This window comes from Mugil cephalus, chromosome 19 (genome assembly GCF_022458985.1).
Source record: "Mugil cephalus isolate CIBA_MC_2020 chromosome 19, CIBA_Mcephalus_1.1, whole genome shotgun sequence".
NCBI lineage: Eukaryota > Metazoa > Chordata > Actinopteri > Mugiliformes > Mugilidae > Mugil > Mugil cephalus.
In genome coordinates this window covers 14,344,533-14,366,644 of record NC_061788.1, presented here as the reverse complement: position 1 = coordinate 14,366,644, position 22,112 = coordinate 14,344,533, and the positions used below count along the sequence as shown (strand labels likewise).

At 41.3% G+C, this 22,112-nt stretch overlaps 1 long non-coding RNA gene across 1 annotated transcript in view; it reads left to right on the top strand.

The window, feature by feature from the left end:
• Positions 1-4,618: 4,618 nt before the first annotated feature.
• Positions 4,619-22,112, top strand: part of LOC124996843 — a 31,926-nt gene continuing 14,432 nt past the window's right edge. Inside the window, exons 1-3 of the long non-coding RNA XR_007110894.1 lie at positions 4,619-4,747; positions 12,786-12,911; positions 13,010-13,102. This is a non-coding gene — a long non-coding RNA (uncharacterized LOC124996843). The remainder of the gene's footprint in view (positions 4,748-12,785; positions 12,912-13,009; positions 13,103-22,112) is intronic.

Genomic DNA, 22,112 nt, shown 5'->3' with positions numbered 1-22,112 from the left:
CGTGGCATCCGAAGCGCGTGGTGGAGGAATAATGATTCACATGTAAGACGTAGTGCATCCTGTGATGAGCACGAGCAGAGATACGCGACTATGTTAATTTATTATGATGAGGGTTTTATGCATGCACACAGGCCGTTCTATTGAATGTCAGATGATTTATCACAGGGGCGATTAGTTGAGTGGATCACAAAGCCAAAGTGAGATGCAAAGAAGGATAGAGCATGTTGGCTTTGTAGCTCGTGCCTCCCTCTATTATTTACAACCTCTGGCTGTGTTTTGTTCAGATTTGCCCATAGGCTCTCATAAAAGCAGAGGCTACAACATCTACGGCAGAGAGAAGGTAAGGCGAAGAGAATTAAAGCATCCAGACAAAGCCTCGCAGCATTGCAGTGGATACAATTTTGTGCTGTACAATTGCGTGCACATCACACGTCTCGGTGAATAAATATCTTGTCAGTACAATTGGAACATACTGCATCTTGCAAGTGTACACTGATATGCAACATTTATTTTTGAGCATGTGCATCTATATTCAGAAAATAAAACTGCACTCAAACGACATTCCTGCCATCAAAACGCACTAACCACCTAGATAAGTTTTCACAGTTAAGTAGCTGAGTTCTGTGGCGGTGGTCATTGGTTGCAGCACACCTGTAGGAGTAGCTGTGCTTCTCTGTTGCCAATGTCTCTGTTGCCTGTGCTGCACGTAATTTGCCGTGCTTTGTATTTTCTTTATCTTTTTATGGTTTTAATTTATTTTTATTAATTATTTAACCAACATACTTGTCATTTAATCAATTATTATTGTTGTTATTCTTCCTTTTTTACCTATTTTTATTTTTTTTTAGGGATGAAGGCATTGCTGTTATTGATGCTGTGAACTGTATATGAAAAATATTAATAAATAAATTGTTTAAAAAAAAAGATGGTCAATGTTATTTACTTCTCCTTTGGTTTTAATGTTGCGGCTAATCGCCGTACATCTTTTAGATGTTGTTCACAAGAGCTGATATGTAGGTCATGCTTCCTTTTGGAAGCCAAGGCTGTAATTAACCACCTCGGAGAGTTATACTTATAAATGGTCAGAGAATGTAAGCTCAGCAACAGTGTCCCCATACGCTCAGGGATTAAACCTAGGTAATTTATGCCTCCGTTAATCTTTGTGCTCTTATCCCTATATGAATTTAAAAGTAAGGCCATATCTCACATCTCAATGCTCAGAACCTGATATTTTTAGTAATTTAGCCGCAGCAGAATGGCATGTTATCCTTTAACACCTGCTGTCCTTTTCGCCTTGATTTTAACACCTTCGCAGTGAATTGGCAAAGATTTCAAGGATTTATAACATTTGTCTACCAGGTTGCTTATAGGGAATGGTGGCGCAATTTAATAGGGATTATTTAGACATTAATAAGATGTAGTGTGCGGACAGGTCGACCGCAGATTCAAAGATTCGAAAATTGTTAAAACAGTTAAATATGCAGAAGACATTTTAGTCTGTGGAAAAATTAGTCGAAAAACCAGGACATTATGTGATACTAATTAAGGCCAGCAACACACACACACACACAGTTTGGAAAATGAATATGCACTAAAGATAAAATTGTGCCACATTAGGCACAGACTACAGCACTCACGTAAATGGCAAATCTTATGTGGCAAAGGTAGACACGTTTAATGCCTGCAGAAGGAGACCAACCACCTTGGGAAATCACCAAATATAAATTTGTTCACACTTTAACAACAGCAGCACAAACCCCAAAGGTTGAGCCGTCTGGGATTCGGAGATAAATATTTTTTGTTGAAAAGAGAAACTAAAGTTAATATTCCAGTAGATTAAATAAATCAAATCAGTAATCCTTAGGGGGCAAATTTGGCAGATTGTGCAAAGACATGTCGACAGGTAGAACCTAATACTAACCCTCCGGGGTCAAAACACACTGGCAGTGCAAACGGATGCTCAGTCGTGCAGCCGAGCATCATTAAACACACCGAACCGACGGTGTTCCTCAAAGCACTTCAACAACGATTTCTAATAAAAAGAGATCATATGGAAGTATTGACTGAGATTTCTATTGCAGTGAACATGAAAGTGTTTTCTCTTGACGGTTCAGTGAGAAACTGCATGAAGTAGAGTTGTAGACTATGAAAGAAGGCAGGAATGAGGCCCTGGAAGTCCAGTCACTGTAGTGTAGTAGTGTAGCAGAGGTGTGGGACCTCACATGAAGACGAGGTGGAAGTCGGGAGGAGAAGGAGGAGGGTCACATAATTGACCATCTAATGTATGAGTGACAGGTTTACGAACAAACTTAAGGAACAGGTACTAGGGATTGATTGGCTCAGATAATGCAACCAAACAGATCAATGGACCTTAGTGGTGACGCTGATAATTAAGTGATTCTGACAGCGTGGGAATTGTGGAAAAGAGCAAACAGAGCTGAGGACGTGAAAGAATAGGGTTAGAAAGAATATATAAGCCTATATATAAACAGCCAGCCAGTGGTACAAGGAGAAAGCACACGGCCTAAAGTGTAGTAAAACAAATTTTATTTTTTTACACCAAAACTCCAGCCCTCCGGGGCCTTCTACAGGACACGTTACAGAAAAACTCCACTGAGTCTAAACACTGGACAAAACTGCAGCAGGTGGAAATCTATAGGGAAAGACAAGCATTTCCTCCTACTCCAAACACACTTTATCGTTATAAAATCAGCCCTAGGTGAACAGAGCAGAGTGCTTCAAGTTCAAGGAGTTGGACAGCTACCCCCTGAATATTCCTCCTCTGATTACACCAATCAGACATAACATTATGACCACCTTCCTCTGCGGATCAGGCTTTTTCCTGTTCTTCCCACAGGTACTTGATCAGTTGGGAATCTAGTGAATTTGGAGGCCGGGTGACACGTTTTTTCATGTTTTTTGAGTCGTCCCTAAACTGTTTTTGTGTGTGTCTGTGTCAGGCTGCATCCTGCTGGAGATGGCTGCTGCCATCAAGGAGTGCCATCGCTATGGGTTGGGGGTGTCTGGTCTAGATGGATGGTACATGCCACCAACAAGTAACATCCATATAAATGCCAGGTCCAAAGGTTTCCCAGCTGAACAATATATTGCACCAAGATGGTCAGTGTTATTTACTGTCAGTGGTTTTAATGTTGTGGATGATTGATGTAAACTTGCCTAAGGCTTTTCAGCTTTTGAAGGTTTGTTGCATTACTATTTCTACATATCACTAGTGGACGTTCTGTCAAATTTCTGGCTAAATTAATAAAATCCAAAACATCGGTTATTTAAACCTTTGCTCCCCCTTGAACTATAGCAGGTCTGGACTTTAAAAAACAAACAGTCTCCACTCTGATGCTTCCGGTGTGAAGAAAAGCAAGACTGAGTGATCCCTAAGCGGACGTACAGGCACATCAGAATAAATAGACTGACATGCACTAAGGTATTCATAAATGATGGTAGAAACCAAGGAAGGTTCACAGCAGTCCCCCAACAGCAGGGAGTGATTGATTGCAAATAGTGACCTCAATTAACAATTTCAGTCATCTGAATAAATCACGTGCCTAGTTCTTTAATATGTATGGAATACAAAACAGTATTCCAATCTTTGCAGCGTTAACAGAGACCCAAAGCGAGTAGCGTAGTCATGCATCCTCCCTGTAATTATCAGCAGGCCTGTGTCAAATCTATCTAGATGTACAACCGTGTTACATGCTAATGCTACTGTAGCCTTTATTGTATTTGTCTATTAAAGCTGGGAAAACCAGAAACATAACAGAGAGCTGAAAGTTGACAGTACCGTTCAAATAAATTATAGCAAAAGGCTTTAAGACTTATTTCAACAAATACCTTTTTTATTTATCATTTTATGCAATATGCAACCAACAGTACCATCCAATAATAATAATAATAATAATCTTATATATAGATTTATAATATTAAATTACTGTTGAGATCGCACTCCAACGCTTGGCAGCATGGAGAATATATGGCTGCCTGGGGTAAAATACCCCAAGCAGCCCCCCCCCCCCCCAAAAAAAAAAGAAAAAAAATGAATTGTTTCTTACAATTTGCCAAAGAACCAGTGGACATTAACTTGTGACCAAGGATCGTGTTTTTTGACATTTATATGTATCTGATCTATTTCACAGCCTGGAGGCAAACAAAGGGCTTTGCGCTTGATTGCTTTTCAAGGCAGTATATGAAACACCAGCTCTTATTAGGAAATCTGGAGGATAGCTCGGTTTGTTTGCAAACAACGCTCTGCTCCCACCGAAACATTGGATAGCTACAGACCGGGGGACTGGGATAGTGTTTAAAGCCCATTGTGCACGACGCCACTACCATGTGATACATATGACGCTTTACAACATGCATACTAAGAACGTCCCCACATGTGATACACACTCATACGAAAGTTGCTAGCCTCAGTAGAGGATCTGGCGCATGGCAAGAATTTGCAAAATGAGGAAATTACATTAGACCGTTACAAATTGAAATGTTCAGTGTTGGGAATGTTCATTAAGTATGTGGAATATCGTATACTTAACTTGGCTCCTGAATGCACCATTGTCTTGAGTTGTAATGCGCAATTTATACTACTGCGCTAAAGTGTCGCAGATGCTCCTGCATGAATGCAGATCCCGACACTACCTTTTTTGATTGGACTGTCACTGAACCAGCTAAAAGACGCTGACCACGCAGCCTGCCCTGAACTAAATGGAATATACATTTGAGCAGCACACAGGTAGGAAACGCTTTTTCAGTCTACTGCTGCGGCTGCAGAGTTAGATTATAATGTGACTGAGTGCTGCAGACTGACCACCACTGATCTTAATGTGAACGTGAAGTGAAATGTTTTATTTGTGAGTTCCCTACTCGTGTAAGTGGTGTTGCGCCGGCAGCGCCGCATAATATTCAAATAATGAATCAATTATCACTACCGTGATATACCGAAATACGGTGTACATTTTCACCCCTACTTAGGAGATTTGGAGATACAGACATTTGTATGACTCGTATTCTGCGAAACTTCGCCGGAATTCGACCAAAACTCCGGCGGAAGTTTGAGCCGCCATTGTTGAATGTGGAGCAGGAAGTGGAAACAAAAATTAACCTGACTGGCAAAACCTGGCGCCGCCTAGTGTTTGTTACAGAGCGAGCCAAATGACAAGCGCACAAGTATGTCTCATACGTTGGGTGGTCCTTGCGTAGCCCTGCACTGTAGTATAAATATGGCTTAAATGGCATGGACAGGTGTCAATCTGTTTGATTGGCCAATTAGTGACGTTCAAGTTAACCTACTGGGTTAGGAAAGAAAGTCACCATAACATTTAAGCTATAATGTTTTAAGTCGGGAATTGATGGTAAACTGTGTCCACACCGCGGACTGTTCTTCTTCAAGATAGCAGTATGAGAGACTGGTGCTTGGGAAACACTTGTTGCACCAAGGTGCTGAGAACCTACCAGATGCATATAAACGTAGGCGGAGCCTATGGACGTGTTTCTTTCACCACAGTGTCAGGACACTACCATGCCTACGTCCAAATGAATCATTTTAATACTTAATCAAAGCTGCTGGTGCAACGAGACTACTCTTGTGAGTCATCGGAATTGGGGTTCTGTATTGGTTAACACACAATGCGCAAAGATTACAACACGAGTTCTTGAGTGTATAAAAGCGCATTTGTGGAGCCATTCATTCACTCATTCTCTGTTAAATCCTGTGGTCCCATTCAAGACGAGGTATTATGGCAAGATTTCAGCATCCAGCCCAGTGCTTCATCTCACATGGCTGCAATAACAAGGCTTTGCAGTGATCCCATGCTGAGAAGTGGGACTAAAGAAGCCTTTAAAATTCTCTTTATAAGACTTTATATACAGTATTTTGCATGAAAGATAAAAGTGAGGTCACGCACAGATTCACAACGCCTTCATTACGTAATGCGGGCACATCATTCTTCCATTCAAATGGGTCAAACGTAGCAACATTCCTAATGGAGAAGATGCTCCCAGCTTTCAGAACACATGCAACATTAAAGTCTATTCTTCGATCGTGCTGGCTAGTGGTTTGAGAGGATTAAACTGTCATTTTAGATAGATTTCCCTCTATAGAGAAACATATAAATCTTTCGGTGTCTCCACAGTGAGATCCATAACCCCTCGCATCTAGCAGATTGTGTGGCAGAATGAATGAAAAATGCAGATCTTTCCCAATTTAGACACTTTGTTGTTTCTTTTCTCTTGTTACGCTTGGCACAGCATGTCAAAATTCACTAGGGTGACGGGGAAGAAAAATTGACAGGCCTGCATGAAGACGTCGGAGCTGTTGTTGCAGCAAAGCGCCGTATTGAACGAGCTCTTTTGAATGAGGATGGGCTGTTCTGCTGGCATCAGACACAAAATGACTCTTTGACACGCCCGCTTATCACCTGCCAGTCACGCACGGCGACGTCTCCCACCGTCTTCACGTCAAGATTTCGCCAGTCAGTCCGGCTGATCGTCCTCGTTAGGGACAGGTGGGACGGGGGCGCGATCCATCAATGTCTCTACGCTGCGGCCGTCATTTAAAAGCAAGGCAAGTCATGTCGGACTGTGCCACAGAAGCAAGAGGATTTATTGGGATTAGTGGGAAGCCTAATGGGACCCCTGGGCTCTTATCATTATTTCACGCAGAGCCAACGCTCGCAGGTGGGGTTAAACAAAGTATGAAATTAATTTATGAATATTTATATTTTTATCAAATGAGACCCTGCTAATCAGGAAGATGTAGATGAGATATTTGGAGTTTGGCACCTTTAGGCGTGTTTACCTGCTTTGTTCCCGATATCTGGGTGATTAATGCCGTGATTAAGCCCCACCTAAGACAGATTTTATGATTTTATGAGCCACCAAGGTCTTTCATGTAGGTGTTTATGGTTCGTCTTCAAATGGTTCTGGACGCACACACAGAAATCCAGGCTCACACCGAGGAGGAGGGTGAAAAAGTATGAAATAATGATAAGATTGAACGGAGGATGAGTTAATAATGCACTAAAATGTTTATGGGTTAATCGCGTACGTTATAAATTGACGCACGTTCCTGTTCGTGCGCGCTTTATTTTCTCATGCATTTTTTACAGCCACCTTCTGAGGATTTGTCTCTTTCATCTCAAACTTGAGCTTCACACTAACGTCAGCTGCACAGCTGAAAACTGCTTTTCATCTCTCTCTTTTTTTTTCTTTTTTTTTTTTGGTTTTGGTTGAGAATAAATTGTAATAAATTGCAATATTCTTTTTATTTTTTTGGCGTATTCTACCTGCTAATTAGGCTCCCAGTCATGTTACCATGGAACTTTAGGGCCCAAAATCTGCATGGATACATTGTCATTCAGTTATTTTAAGTTCAGCAGCAAATATTTGCACTTCAGTTAACTGTCGGCTCGTAAGTAATGCTAATCACACAAATTCAGAAAAACTGTCACAATTTTCGACGACAATCCACACAAGCAATCATACTTCCCCTTAGCAAAAAGCAGTTTATTCAAGTGTACGACAAGTATACTCATATTATACTAAAACTGAGGCAGTATACTTGAAGTTTATTTTTTATATACTGTATTTTATATACTTAAGAAAAGTAGAGTGAAGTATAATAAGGGTCTAACTAATTCACACTAGAGAGTGCGTCACAAACACGACCTAAAGTTTTATATAGCGACCAGTCAAAATCCACAGTTATTCTAAAAGTAACATTTTAATAATCAATGGTAGCTCTTTTTCAGTAAATTGACCTTCTGCTGTGGCCTTTTCCCACAAATAACTGAAATGCTGTGTGACAGCAGCCCTCGGCAGGATTAAATTAGTGTAGAGTAAAGTGCATTTTATACTGACCACTGTCTCTGAATATAAAGATGCTTTCATGAAGCCTAGACTTGGCATTTCACTAACAGCTGCAGCTCCAAGATGTTTAATCACAGGGGACCAAAACACCTCCGATAGCTCCGATCGCAGAGCAGGCTTAAATTTAGCAGCGTTTCAAAATAAAATGGGAAGGGGAATTATTTTTCAGGGAAGAAAATAAATGTAAAAAATTTCGCGACAGCTGTCAGTCGGGGCGGCTGGCGCAGCCGAAAGAGAAGCCGCGGGAGGAACATTTGAAGGGGTTTTTTGAAAAGAGCGGTACAAATCCTGGTGGGAAAAATATCACGTTTATCTGTAAATTGTGCCAGAAAAAAACAAGCCACAGAAATTCACCATCTTGAGTTTCTTCCAACTCAAAACTACCTCAGATATGACCAGTGACACATGAATGTGAGTGGAGCTGAGACGGAGGCTAGTGACCTATGACGGCCTCACTTAAAACTGAAAGAGGTCTAAAATATGAATAATTTGAAGCTTTGTCGAAGGAGTCACCTCAAAAATGTCAGGACTGTGAATGGGTTTATTTGTGTTGTAAAGTCGAGAATTTTAACTCAACACGGGGCTCAAAAAGCCGTCCAAAGAACACCAATTTCTGGCAGTTAAGTGTTCGCTTGACTTTCTAGCCCCAACACTTGTTGGTCACCAAATATCTCCAAAACTATGAAGACATTCCTCATCCGCCAACACTAACATTTTGACATCCCAAACTAACACGGTAAACTAAGACGGAGCACATCACATCTGCTAACACCAGCATGTTACCATTGGCGCTGTAGCTTTTTAAGAATAGACTTGTCTTTACTTACAGATTGTTCCATGGATAGGGCGAACTATGCCTTGTTCATGTTGGCAATAATGTATTGAAATCAGTGTAGTTTGGTGGCAACAGGTATGCTGTGGTCATGTACCGCCTGTCTTACTGCAGGAGTCTAAAATATGTTGGATTTTTGTTAATGTTATTTAAAGAAATTTTAATTTGTGGGGTAAAATTTAAAAAAATAAATAAAAATGTCTCATCAACCAGTACCTCCGCGGACCACCTAGGGATCATGGACCCCCTGTTGAAGACCTGTGTCTTACTGAAAAGAGAGTTTCAAGTGAGCTGCTCATTAGTACAACATTCGCACTCAAAAACGATTAGTTATTTTTTTTGAATAGACTGGAGAACAGCTGAGCCTTTAAGAGTCAGAGTGCCATTGCTCTACACTTGTTTTGTTAACAGGTTGTGAATAATTATGGTGAAGCACTAAGAGGTCATCGTGTCGAGTGTTCAAGTTTTTCACTGGAGATTCAGGGCACGTAAAACCCACTCCCAAACAGCGGAAAATTCATCATAATCAATGACCGAGACACAGAAATGAAGACACCAAAATAAACAAACAGAGAAATTCAGGGTGAAGTCAAAAAAGCGACCGCCAGACAGGGTCGAACCAGATAACGGGCGGAGGCAAGCAAACACAGGCAGACAGATGCCGGGGTGAGATTCGTTTTCCGGATGCAGTTCTGGGGGGAAATCTTCGAAAACTGTGTGCCTTTCCCTGAGCAAATGATGAATAGGGCTCTTCGGCGGCACTGACTGGGCTGCGGTCAGCGCACAGCAAAGTGCCCATTCTTCACCTGGGCCTGCTTGGAGCCTAATGGAACGGCAGGCTGCCAGTCTTTGACAGAGGGAGCACTGGAGGGCAGGGCCGCGACATATTTCAGATAGCGGACATCACAGAGTATAATTCAGTTTCGTCCGGTTTGCGTCTTAATTAACGTTTCTAAGTAGCTCAGCATTGCAGCTTTGGTGAATTGTTCGGCCGGACCTAGCTGTTTAGGTGGCATATTACTGTAACATTACTGCTGGTTGTGCAGAGAAGCACATTTTCCCATATATAAAATGAGTCTCATTTGTAGGGGTCAGTGCTTTTTTTTTTTTTTTTTCAAACTTCTAATCTTTAATAATGAGTCCTATTTGGCCACAGCATTAGAACGTTAGAGCGATAATGCTCATTTCACTTCATTAGTTTTTGTATTTGCCCTTTGTGTTTACTACTCTCAGGGCAAGGATTTGGAGCAAAATACAATATTACTGAAATTAAAAAACAAAAAAACATTCTTAAACAAACTATACAAGAAATATCTACAATTTTAGTCTTTGCTGTTTCAGTCCAATACACCGATCGGCCACAACATTAAAACCACTGGTAGGAGAAATAAATGAACAATTCAACATTCTGCTGGTAAACGTTTAACATTTGTGTGGATGTTACTTAGACATGTACCACCCACCTAGACCAGACCAGGCACCCCCACCCCATAGCAATGACACTCCTTGACGGCAGCAGCCATCCCCATTTTTTAAAAATGAGATGTACATTATGTCCTGCGTCCGATGATTGCGGAGATGTACTAAACTAAAATGCCAGTGGTTGCTGGTTTTGGTACCGGAGCTGGACTGCAAAAACCGGCTGTCCATTGCAATGTGACACCGTCTACTTATCCTGCTATTAATTTACCCATTGTGTGGGTCACCTTAGCCATCATTGCAGCATTGCTCAACGCTGCCAATATCGCCTCCTTTAGAGATTTGGCAGTGCCACTCTAGAAAACAGGAGGTCAGCGTTGTTATGTTGCAGCGAGCACAGTGAATACAGACACCACAACACAGTGAGAGAACCATCCCATGGGTAACGAAAAAAGCACCAGTGAATGTTGTTGGGTTTTTTTTAGATCTCCATTAGCAACTAGGGCTTGTTAATGGGCCGATTCTTTGTGAAGCCACACAATGTAAGTGTAATTGGACCCAATAAAAGATGCACCACGTTTCCTCTGAGGACACACAAAGACGGCAAGAAACAACCTCCTCCGTAAACAATCCCAGATCAGCTATCTGTTGAAAGTGTCATGAAAAATGATTTATTGTCTCGCTACCGCATTCTATAACACTATTTGTATAAAGCAGTCAGCATATGGTGTCTCTGTTCAGCTGCTGCTGTGGGGAATATTTAGGTGAAGAATTAATTTACCACTTTGGTTCAACTCCCGGTGACAGGACTGGGAGCTTGTTTTGTTCCCGAGTGAGAAAGACACTAAAGGAAACTAGCGAAAGGCGCCGATGTACTTCTGCAAACTGATCACATATGAGAAGTAATGAGGTCTCTGTTCAGACCCAATCAGTGAGTGCAATAGCTCTTTGTCTAGTGTGTCTGTATGACCCTTCATTTTGTTGTGTTTTCTTCCTCTGGAGTAAATTAAAGCTTGGTGGTCCAGAGAAATGTGTTACAAAACCTGTCTTTTAAGAAAACACTATTTATACACTGCATGCAATTAGCAATTCATGTCTGCAATTAGTCATTGTAACGTGTCACTTTTCTCCCCAAAGTAGATCTCAATCTTGTCTGATCTGTCTTTATTCAGTCACTTGCTTGCTTGTCAATCAATCGTAAGCAGTAAACCAATGGTGTTCAACGGGGGATCTGCGACCCCTAGTGGGTCCGCGATGTACTGCGAGGGGGATTTGGTTGATTAGACATTTTTTACATGTTTTTCAATTTCCCCCCGCTATTGTCCCCCTCAGATTTAAATTTCTTTAAATAAATACATGAATCCAACATATTTCAGTAAAGGGACAAATGAAGGTGTTATCTTTCTGTCATTCAGCGATACACTGTTCAACAGCGCACGGTTTGACACAGAGCGCCACACTGGACCTGTCAATCTAAGCCTCCTGTACACAGTAGGACCCGCCCCTATCCCTGCTGAGCCAATCACGAGGCCGTATATTATGGCCGGACTCTGTCAGGTTCCCCACAATTGGCCGAGAGCCTATTTATTTATTTTTATTTATTTATCAGCAGAAGCGAAGCTGATCAGCCGACTGAGGCTGAAATTGCTACTACATTAGCATTATGTTAACGCTTGAATCTGTCAGTTATTTGCACCCTACTGCTGCACATGTTTGAAATTGAAAAAAGTAATATTTGAACCTGTGTATTATTTAAATAGCTTAATGTTGAAATTAATGATTTTAAATGATTAAATGATAATAATAATATATTTATGAGTAGCACTAGGCCCAGTCTAATATAGAACACATATAGTAGGTACTGAATCTCCTCATCAGTTTGTGGTCCTTGGTTTGATGAACGTTGAAGACCCCTGCAATAAACGGTTACCGCTGCTTGGATTCGGATTGATTTGACTGTTTGCAACATTGAGGAAACATTGAGACACTGAGAAAAAAAAAATACTGAGTAACAGAATAGCAACACTGAGAAAACCTTTTACCTAACTCTCCCTTCATACATGGTCACCAAATGTCAAGGTGGAGTTTTTGTGACAACAAACTGTTTTTTTTCAAACCAGTTTCAAAGTAAGTTTTCTTTTTAAAACCTGAGGCGTTCTTCCGTTGTGTTGCAGTGTTTCTTTGTGCTTTGCCGCTACTTGAATATTTGTGTAATGGTTGTGGTTAACCCCGGCAGGATGCAGAATTGCGTCAGCCGTGTGCGTAGGCACTCAGCGGGGTGCCAAAGGGGCCCTTTTAGTATCATTCATGGCAATGTTTTAGTAGTATATACACAAGGACACAAGGACTGTGTAGTACATTTCTACTCACAGCAGAGGGCATGCGATCGGTTGATAGTTGGGAGCAGTAATGACTTGTAAGGAGAAGATGACTGGACAAGTAAAGTAAGAGTGCCTCTAAAGGAAATGAACAACTTCCAAAACATTATAGTTTGGTCAGCTGCAATAAAACATTTGATTGTTGCTACTCAGCACAAATGGCAAGTGATACCCTTCCGCCTCTGATACGCCCAGATGCTACAAATTAGAAAAGGGTCAACATCCAGCTCCAGTGATCTCCACCTTCACTTTTTCCCTTTTTTTCCCATTTCCAGCAGTTTGTGAGAAATGATCACTTGTGTGGTTGGGTGCAGGACGCTTCCAGGCGCCGTACAGATGAGGCATATTATGAGGGTGTCATTCCATTGCCCACCTGGGCTGGAAAGGATGCAAGGAAGGAGGTGAGAATAGCAGAAAAGAAGAGGCGAGGGGCGGAGAACAATAATGGTGTTTGAAGGATCCTACTGCCAGAATCCCCAGGCTCTGTCTAACCCCACAGGCAACTGAGGCAGCATCTGCTCCGGGCCGCGGGAGATGGATGGAGGAGCTAGATGCTTCTGCGTTGTGCGTTCTCCACGGTGGAGATTACGAGGTATGCTGTTTTCTGGATGCTTTCAAGAGCACTTCAGCAATTAGCACTGAGCTGATGGTTTGGACACTGATTGTATATTTTCCTTTATCCTCTACAAAGGTAACACTAATTTATACTTTCATTTCGCATTCGCAGCAATTCCACCAAATGTTTAAGTATGCACATGTAATGAGTGAGCAAACAGTGGAAATGTTGTAATTACCACTGCCCACAGGGAGTCCATCGGTCAGCACACGTTCAACCTAGCATAAGCAGCAATGCTAGGATTCATCACCCACAAAAAAAGAAAGTTCTGCATTTTCCGTATGATTTGTCAAACTGACACTGAGGAAAGACTCGCAGACTTGCAGTGATGATTAAGCACACTGTATCTGACACCTAATAAGTCTGAGATCTGATAGATTGACCATCGGGTGGGCAGAAAGAGAAAATGTTTTAATGCATTTTATTTTATTTTATTTTTTTTTATCTGTGGGCTTCTCGGAATATTTTTTGCAGCTGCTCTGTTCAGGCTGTGATGGATTTAAGATATTTGCTCTAACACTCCAGACTACAGTTCTCCTCTAATCCTCATTCCCAATGTTGGGAAAGCCATACGTTTGAAGTTACTTTTCTTTTATTGAGCATCACTGTTGCTCGTTGCTGGTTGGTGATGACATCTATGGAGGAACCAAACTGTGTGTGTGTGTGTGTGTGTGTGTGTGTGTGTGTGTGTGTGTGTGTGTGTGTGTGTGTGTGTGTGTGTGTGTATGATACAGTGACTTTTTGCATACAGCTTTAAATGCACCACCAACAAAATAAAGAATAAGTGTAGTTAATGAACATAAGTTGATATTTATTTTTTATTTTAAATTGGTTTCTGTATTTCCAGACCTATTAATTGCCCTGTTTTATAATTTTCTATTTATTATCTTCACAGTTTTAAATGTTTATATAAATTTTCCTTTTTTATTTGTTTGTCCAAAGAGTGTTGTGTTTGAAGACCCCTGCATTAGGAAGCGGATATGAAAACAGGGTTCTCTGTGTGTGTTCTCGGACCTAGTTGTACATTTTTTTTTGTAGTTGTTTTTTTGAATTTGCCCCGCGGCTTGACATGGCACCCCCCAGCAGCACAGAAGCTGATTTATGAGTCAATTTGTTCCATTAGTTGTCAATATGCCTCCTTGGAAGGCACACCTCTCATTACTGGCGGTGAACAGCAGAATTTTAATTTGTCAAGAAGGTGTAATTAAGTCTCATAATTACCTCAATCTTGCCATGTGTTATGGAAATGAGATTTACTGCTACTTGTTCTCTGTTTAGAGCAAAGACAAAACTTGTAAGATATAACACATAAGTTATACTCCTGACAGCAGGAGTTATCCAGTGCTTTGGATTTTACAGCTTTGTTGATCTCGTAAAACATTTTTGAAGTACTTATATATATGCACAGACAAACAAACTGGTCTATATTCCTAAGACTGCTGAATATTTACATCCCAAACTTTAGAAAAATGGGGAAATGCTGCGTATTTGCAATCAAAGACATATATTTGAACAGGTTCATCTTAAACCTGGTCACTTGTTGTGACAACATAATAACGTGCTGCAGAAAATAGAAATGTACTCTACACCTTAATTGCAGGTTTTAAAAGTTTTCTAAGCATTGAAGACATAAGATTGACCATGCAAAACCACGTATGACGTATTTTTTAAAAAGTCTTCCTTTGTCTCCTGTGTCTTTTGTGCATCCCCTGTGGTATTTTACCTTTCTCCTTGCCTGTTTATTTATAAAAGAAGGCAAAAGAAAAGGGAACGAGACGTTATTTCTGATGTAGGCTTCAAAGAAAACTGCTAAATGTTATTGTTATTCTGTTATTCTTCAGCCAGGTCATTATCTTTCCAAAATAAAGTGATTTCGCAACTCGTGCGGTATTTTTCTAGGAATTCAAAAAGAAAAAGCATTGTTTCGTCCCCCCATTGTTTCGTACACAAATCCCATCTCCTTTTAACTTTGCTTACCCTCCCTCTCTACTTTCCTCTTTCAGGTGTGACTCTTATCGTGCTCTTATTGTGAATGGTGCAATGTGCGCAATTATAAACTTATATAAACTTCCAAAAGGCGATTAGCATATAATTATTGTGGCACTGGCGTCCATCAAAAGCAGCGCTGTCATTATGATTATGATTTGCTACCTTTGGATCACTGTCACATGACCAACATTAATATCACCAGCTCTTTACTTACCAGTCTCTAAAAATTGTTAACTCAGCATCACACAAGAAACTACTGGGGATCACAAGCTGTTCCCAGCGGTGGAAAGCATGGCTATTGTTAGCTCTTGTTTTACTTCATTTTTTTCTTGCATGTGTTCTTGCTGGAAGCGTCTGATTAATAACGGACGCTTGTCAAGAACTTCAGCCATTGTTTAATTATTCCATCACACAAAGTGGTACGCTATTGCAAGACGGGATAGAGGGTTGTGCTACCTGGGCTAGCCGATCAGCTTGCTAACTTCATCAGAAATCTTCACAACAAAGATATTTTTGACAAAGTGTTAACTTCAGTATGTTCACACACACAAAAAAAATGCATAATGCACCTTTAAATCCTTTGGTAGTGTGTACTTGTATTTAATATCCCATGGTTTTGATCGCCCCATTATGGGTGAAAACAAAGAAGTTGCAGTGCGAACTATTTAAGACAAAACTTTTTTTTGTGTCTTATGTCTCCCTTCAAGAGGGAGGGACGAAAAAAGAATAAATGTATGGCTTCAGGCCATAAAATGGGTGGACAAAGATGGAAAGCTGTGGGATTCTGGTTGTCGATATGTGTGCGTTGCGGCAAACACTTAATCATGATGATGCTAACATTAGCTAATGTCAGTAGTCAGAGTTGTTAGTTAGTTAATGTTAAAAATTCCAAATTCATGCTAAAAGATCAATGTAGTGAACGTTGATTCTAAACTGAGATGACAGTAGGTAATGACAGAGCACAGAGTGACGTTACTGTAAAGCATTTTTTTTTTTTAAATTTTTTACAAAAGGGTTAACGTTGGCTAAGCTTCTGTAAATGCTGTATTTATGTCATGATTAATTAATTTAACATTATGGAATGATAATAAATTGATGATAGATGTCATCATGAGTAAAAGTCCAGGTTTGACACCAACGGGCCACTGAGGCCCTTCTCAGTAGGTAGGCTATTTGGACATACAGCACCTATTTTTATTTTATTTTTTTAATTTTTCCGTTTAACGTTACCGATCATTTCCCCGCAACGTCATTATATATGTGTCTGCTTGACTAACATTTCACCATTTCACCCGCTTTCCAGCCGATGAATGCTAGCAACACAAAATAAACTGTGGGGGCGCTGTATTTACCGCTAGTGGCTTATTTTCACCCAAATTGGGGTGTGGCCTAATTTATTACTCTTATATATGTCTTAACAGAAAGTTTAATCACATGACACCATGATTATGTATCCATTTTTAAATGATTATTTAGAATCAGCTCATTCCCTGTTGTTCAAGAGCGTAAACCTTATCAGGGGACTGCACAAGGTAATGCACTGTGTAAGTACGGATCCAGATCATGTCATGAGGGGCTACGTCTAAACCCGTCTGAACACACTACAAACGTTAGATATATGGGCCGCAATGAATAGCTTGTCCATTAATGGGATATTTAACGTGGGCTTGCTTGTAAACTTTGTTGTGTTGTTGTTCATCTCGGCTGTGATTAGATAAGCGTGTCATTAAATGCGTCTCACTTAAAATCACAGCATGTGCGACCTCAAAAGAAGCTAGGGTACGTGTGAGCTTGTGTGCACATGTGCGCGCGCTGCCAACGTGATGTTTCCATGCTGTGCTATGCTGTTTCCACGGTAACAGCCACATTGAAGTTTCTGACATTTAAACCCTGCTAATTTAGCGAAGATGCGTGCACATGCTTTCATTTATTCAGCATCAAACATGAAGCACAAGTTCTATCACGCCAATACAGATAATGAATTTAACATACAATCAATCATACAGAAAAGCCTTCCTGTGGTTTGGTTTTCCTAAACTTCTAGTTTTACCCTGTTCAATTTTCATAGTAAAACAAATGAACTGATTTAAATTTTGTCCAGACTGTTCTTGTATCAGCTATGAAAACACCTGTTTCTGGGTAATTGCAGGTGATAAAAGTGGCTTTGTCCATTAGAGTAGGCACTGACTTAATCTGCATTGCATGATGTGTCACAGCCATACCCATTACCAATTACCCATCCAATTACCAGAGTTTTGATTAGATTTACCATTCACACTTTAACCAGTTAGAACCTGTGAGGTTCATCCAATTAGAGGCACTGTAACCTGCCTATGTAGAGAGAAGACAAATAACAGGCGGAAGCAACACAGCAGGCACAGATCAGTCAGTGTTGGTTTTGCCTAAAATATATCCATGCCTCTGTGCTGGAAAGACCCATGGCCCAGAGGCATAACCTTTTGAGGTTACGCCTTGAGAGAATCTCTACAAATTTAGCACAAAAGTTCACTTGAGCTCAAGGATGAATCGTTTAGAACTTTCAAAAGTCGGTGTCACTGTGATCTCGCAAAAGACCTTGTGACCTCTTGAAAGTGAAGATATTCTTCACCTGGAGTCAAAGATGAACAGATTTCTTCAGAATTTCTTTGTCAAATGCAGCACACATTTTTGGACTCATTAGCTGATTAGAATTTGCTGGTCAAAAGTAATGAGGACCTGACTAAATATGTTTTTGACCCTTCAATGTTAAGCCAATGTAAATCCACGTCATGGTGACGCAGCCCACAAGACCTGTGATTGGTCCACTTGGTCGTAGTTTATTTCCGGCTGCTTCTCCATCTCCACAATTTCAACATTGAACGTTTTGAATTAATAAATATGGGACACATGGGGGGAAGGTTCGCTGAGGAGGTTCGGAGATACAGACATTTGTATAACTCGACTTCAGCCAGATTTCGCCAAAAATGTCAGCTGCCATTGTTGAAAGTGCAGCGGAAAGTAAAAACAAAAAATAATTGGCAAAAAAAAAGACACAGCCTACAGGGCCCCACTTGGCCACTTTTTACAGAGAGAGGCTGTCTGACAGGCGCACAAGTGACGGCATCTAGTCCCGCAGTACTTTATATGAGCCCTAACTCAAAATGACATACACCGATCAGCAACAAAATTATAACCACTGGCAGGAGAAGTAAATAACATTTGCTTTTCCATTACCCCTGGAAATGTGCAAAACCCAAATATCGCAATAAAAAACTGGTAATGGAAACAGCTACATTTCTAAAAAACCTCTCAGATATCACTAAAACACTTTTACACTCTCATGAGGTGGTTTTTCAGACGTATTGATGTACAGTAACAGTTTAGCGCAAAAGTGCAATGGAAACACTTTTTTCCGCAATTCCTCGTCACTGGCATCACTGGAGACGGTGGGGGTGATGTGACAAGTTCATTTGAACTCACGTGACGAGAATTTAAAACAATTGTGGGATATTACGAGACTCTACGAGAGTTTGCAAAACCCCTTTGAATGGAAACAGGTACAAAGCGCAACTGTACTTTGTCGAATTTTCAGAAACTATTGATCATCTTGTGACAATTCAATGTTGTCCTGGGAAACTTTTGGAAAACATTTGGAAAAAAAAACGGTTTAGGAACAACTAAAAAAAAAAAAAAAACATGAACATCAGCACAAGGTGTTGACCTGGCCTCCAAATTCACTAGATCCCAAACTGATCCAAGTATCTCTAGGGTGGTTGTAGTGTTATGCCCGATTAGTTCTCCCCATACTCAGACACATAAGACATAAAATTCTGTAGTTTCTTCGAATGAGCAAAGAGTTGGCTCATGGTTCAAGGAAAATCGGGGTTGTCAGCCCATGAAATGCTCAGACTGCAAGCCACAGTTCAGAGTGCTCCGTGTTGTTTCCCCCACGCACGCAAATGGTGATAACTCTCCTGGCACCACGCTGATGAAGACGCACTAAACCAACTGTGGAGCCTTAACAGGACATCAAATGCCAGGCCTGTCAAAACTGTCAAATATGACTCCTCATCAAATGGCTCCATCCACTCTCCCCGAGTATCTATTTAATGAGCTTCTGTAAAAAAAAAAAAAGGCTCGTCCGACCAAGCATGCCATCGTGGCTTAAAGGCGATTACGGGCTTTCTCTGAATGTTAATGTCAAAATAAAAACACGTGGCGTGGTGTTACCTGGCGCGGAGACATCCAAGCGTCATGTGAATACAAAATGAGCAGATGACTTCGTTTCTCACTGAGCTTTGTGTAAATCCCTCCTCGGGATGAACAGCGGCTGGAAGCAGGTATTGATTTGGTGTGCAATCACCTCTCTTATTAAAGAAACAAAAAGAAGCGGGGCGGCCCAGAGACATGTGGGTTGCCTGTCCTCCCTGCAGGCAGAGTGTGTTTGCATGTACGCGGTGGGCTGTGTGGACGTGTTGTTCAGTAGTTGTCATCTGTTCTGGCTTTCCTGCGAACCCGTTCAGCTCGTCGGCACCAAACAAGTCTTTACATATCTTCAGAGTACAACAACAATGTACAGTTTCAGCTGGCATCATCAAACATTCATAAGTACATGCGTGAGAGGATGGTGGAAGAAGTGGGTCACACGGGCTGTGGCAGATTACAATAAGATTATGCTTTCAGCGAGTTTGATTAAATTGTATTCTAGTGTTACTGTCAACTATAAAGTACTTTTTTCAGTAAAAAATATATGCATGAATTCTCTAGTTTTTAAAAGTGGGCGAGTGTGTTGCCAGGAAACATAACTAGGACGTGAAGGGAATCAGGCAAGGGGTGTTCTTAGAGTAAAACGCACCGGAAAAAAAAGAAAGAAAGAAAAGAATCCACTTCAATGTCCAATAGAAAGCCTCACGATGCAATTTCAAAGGAGATGATGAGTTTAATCTGTATTTCAATCTTTCAAGGTAGCAGCCCTGCTTATATCGCCGCCGAACCAGCAGCGCATCCGACGGGCCGCGCCTTTGATTTCCATAGAATCTCCCAAGAGCCCCAGCCTTGCTCTGTTTCACACTGAAAAAAAAAAATCCCCTTCATTAGGACACGGATGCAGCCACCCGTCCCTTTTTCAAATGGATGCTCACAGGCGCATTTCTAAATATTCATGCCGCTTGCAGCCCCACATAAAACCGACGCTGCTAATGCTACGCTCTGTGCCACTTCTAAACCCCTTAACCCTGCTCCGCGCAACTTTTAAATCCCATAACCCTCACCAATCTATACTTGATGTTAAAATGTAAACATCCAACCCCCCCTCCTCCTTTTCCTCCTCGCCGATGCTGGAAAAGGGAGCGAAGGAGGCGTGACTGAGAGGCTCAGCTGGAGAGCAGCACCCACTGGGCTCACCTCACTCAGCCAGAAGGCAAAATAAGCATCTTATTTAATAGTACATTGTATGAAACCCGATCTCCCTCTGCGCTCGGGGCTGGTGGCGGTCTCAAACGAGATAGCTGAGACTTTCAGATGTTCGCCCCAGAGAGCAGCAATTACCGATGCTACAGCTGAATAAAAAAAAAAAGAAAATACAGTGAAGCAGTGAAGGCTTCAAGGTGGTGAAATGTTAATGTGTCTGACTAGAATGGAATATTTTTCAGTAATGAAGGATGTGATATGCACTCACTGGCCACTTTATTAGGTACACCTTGCTAGTAAAAGGTTGGACCCCCATTTGCCTTCAGAACTGCCTTAATTCTTCATGGCGTACTTTCAACAAGGCTGAAAACTTGGAAATTATGGACCATGTTGACATAATAGCATCAGATTGCTACAAATTTGTCGGCTGCACATCTGTGAAATCTCGTGTTCCATCACATCCCAAAGGTGCTCTATTGGATCTGGTGACTGTGGAGGCCATTGGAGTACAGTGAACTCATTTTCATGTTCTAGAAACCAGTTTGAGATGATATGAGCTTTGTGACATGGTGCGTTATCCTGCTGGAAGTAGTTGTCAGAAGATGGTACACTGTGGTCATAAAGGGATGGACATGGTCAGCAACAATACTCAGGTAGGCTGTGGCAATTAAATCATGCTCAATTTATTTAACTAAGGGGCCCAAAGTGGACCAAGAAAATATCCGCCACACCATTACAGCACTTGAACCGTTGATACAAGACAGGATGGATCCATGCTTTCATGTTCTTTACACCAAATTCTGGCCCTGATATCTGAATGTCGCAGCTGAAATCAACACTCATCAGACCAGGCAACGTTTTTCCAATCTTCTATTGTCCAAATTCAGTGACCCTGTGTGAACTGTAGTCTCAGTTTCCTGTTCTTAGCTGACAGGAGTGGCACCCGGTGTGGTCCTCTGCTGCTGTAGACCATCTTCTTCAAGGTTCAACGTGCGTTCAGAGATGGTGTTCTGCATTGATTGGTTGTAACGAGTGGTTATTTGAGTTACTGTTGCCTTTCTCTCATCTCCAACCGGTCTGCTCATTCTCCTCTGACCTCTCACATCAACAAGGCATCTTAGCTCACTGGATATTTTCTCTTATTCAGACCTTTATCTGTAAACCCTAGAGATGGTTGTGTAATTGGTTGATTAGCTATTAGTGTTAGAAGCGATTGAACAGGTGTACCTAATAAAGAGGCAAGTGAGTGTAAATCACAGGTTTGATAAGGAATAATCCTCTCATGCTGTGTAATGGCAACGTGTGCTTGAAAACAAGACCACACAGCAACACAGTGTACTTCACGCCTGAGAGATGTTGACTGCTCCAGCAAATCAAACCACACAGCTATTCAAATCCTCACTTCCTCGAGTTCAGCGTCTCCGACTGTCTGAACAGAGCCATCGCGTTCTTGCTAAACGGTTCATAGATAGCTGCAGTGTGGCTTTGTAAATCGCTGATGTCTTCATTTCCGTGGCTTAGCATGGAATCCGGAATGAAGGTGGCACGGTTCTGATGTAGTCCAGAGACGACAGACTGGTGCAATGACTGACACCACCGGTAAATAGTC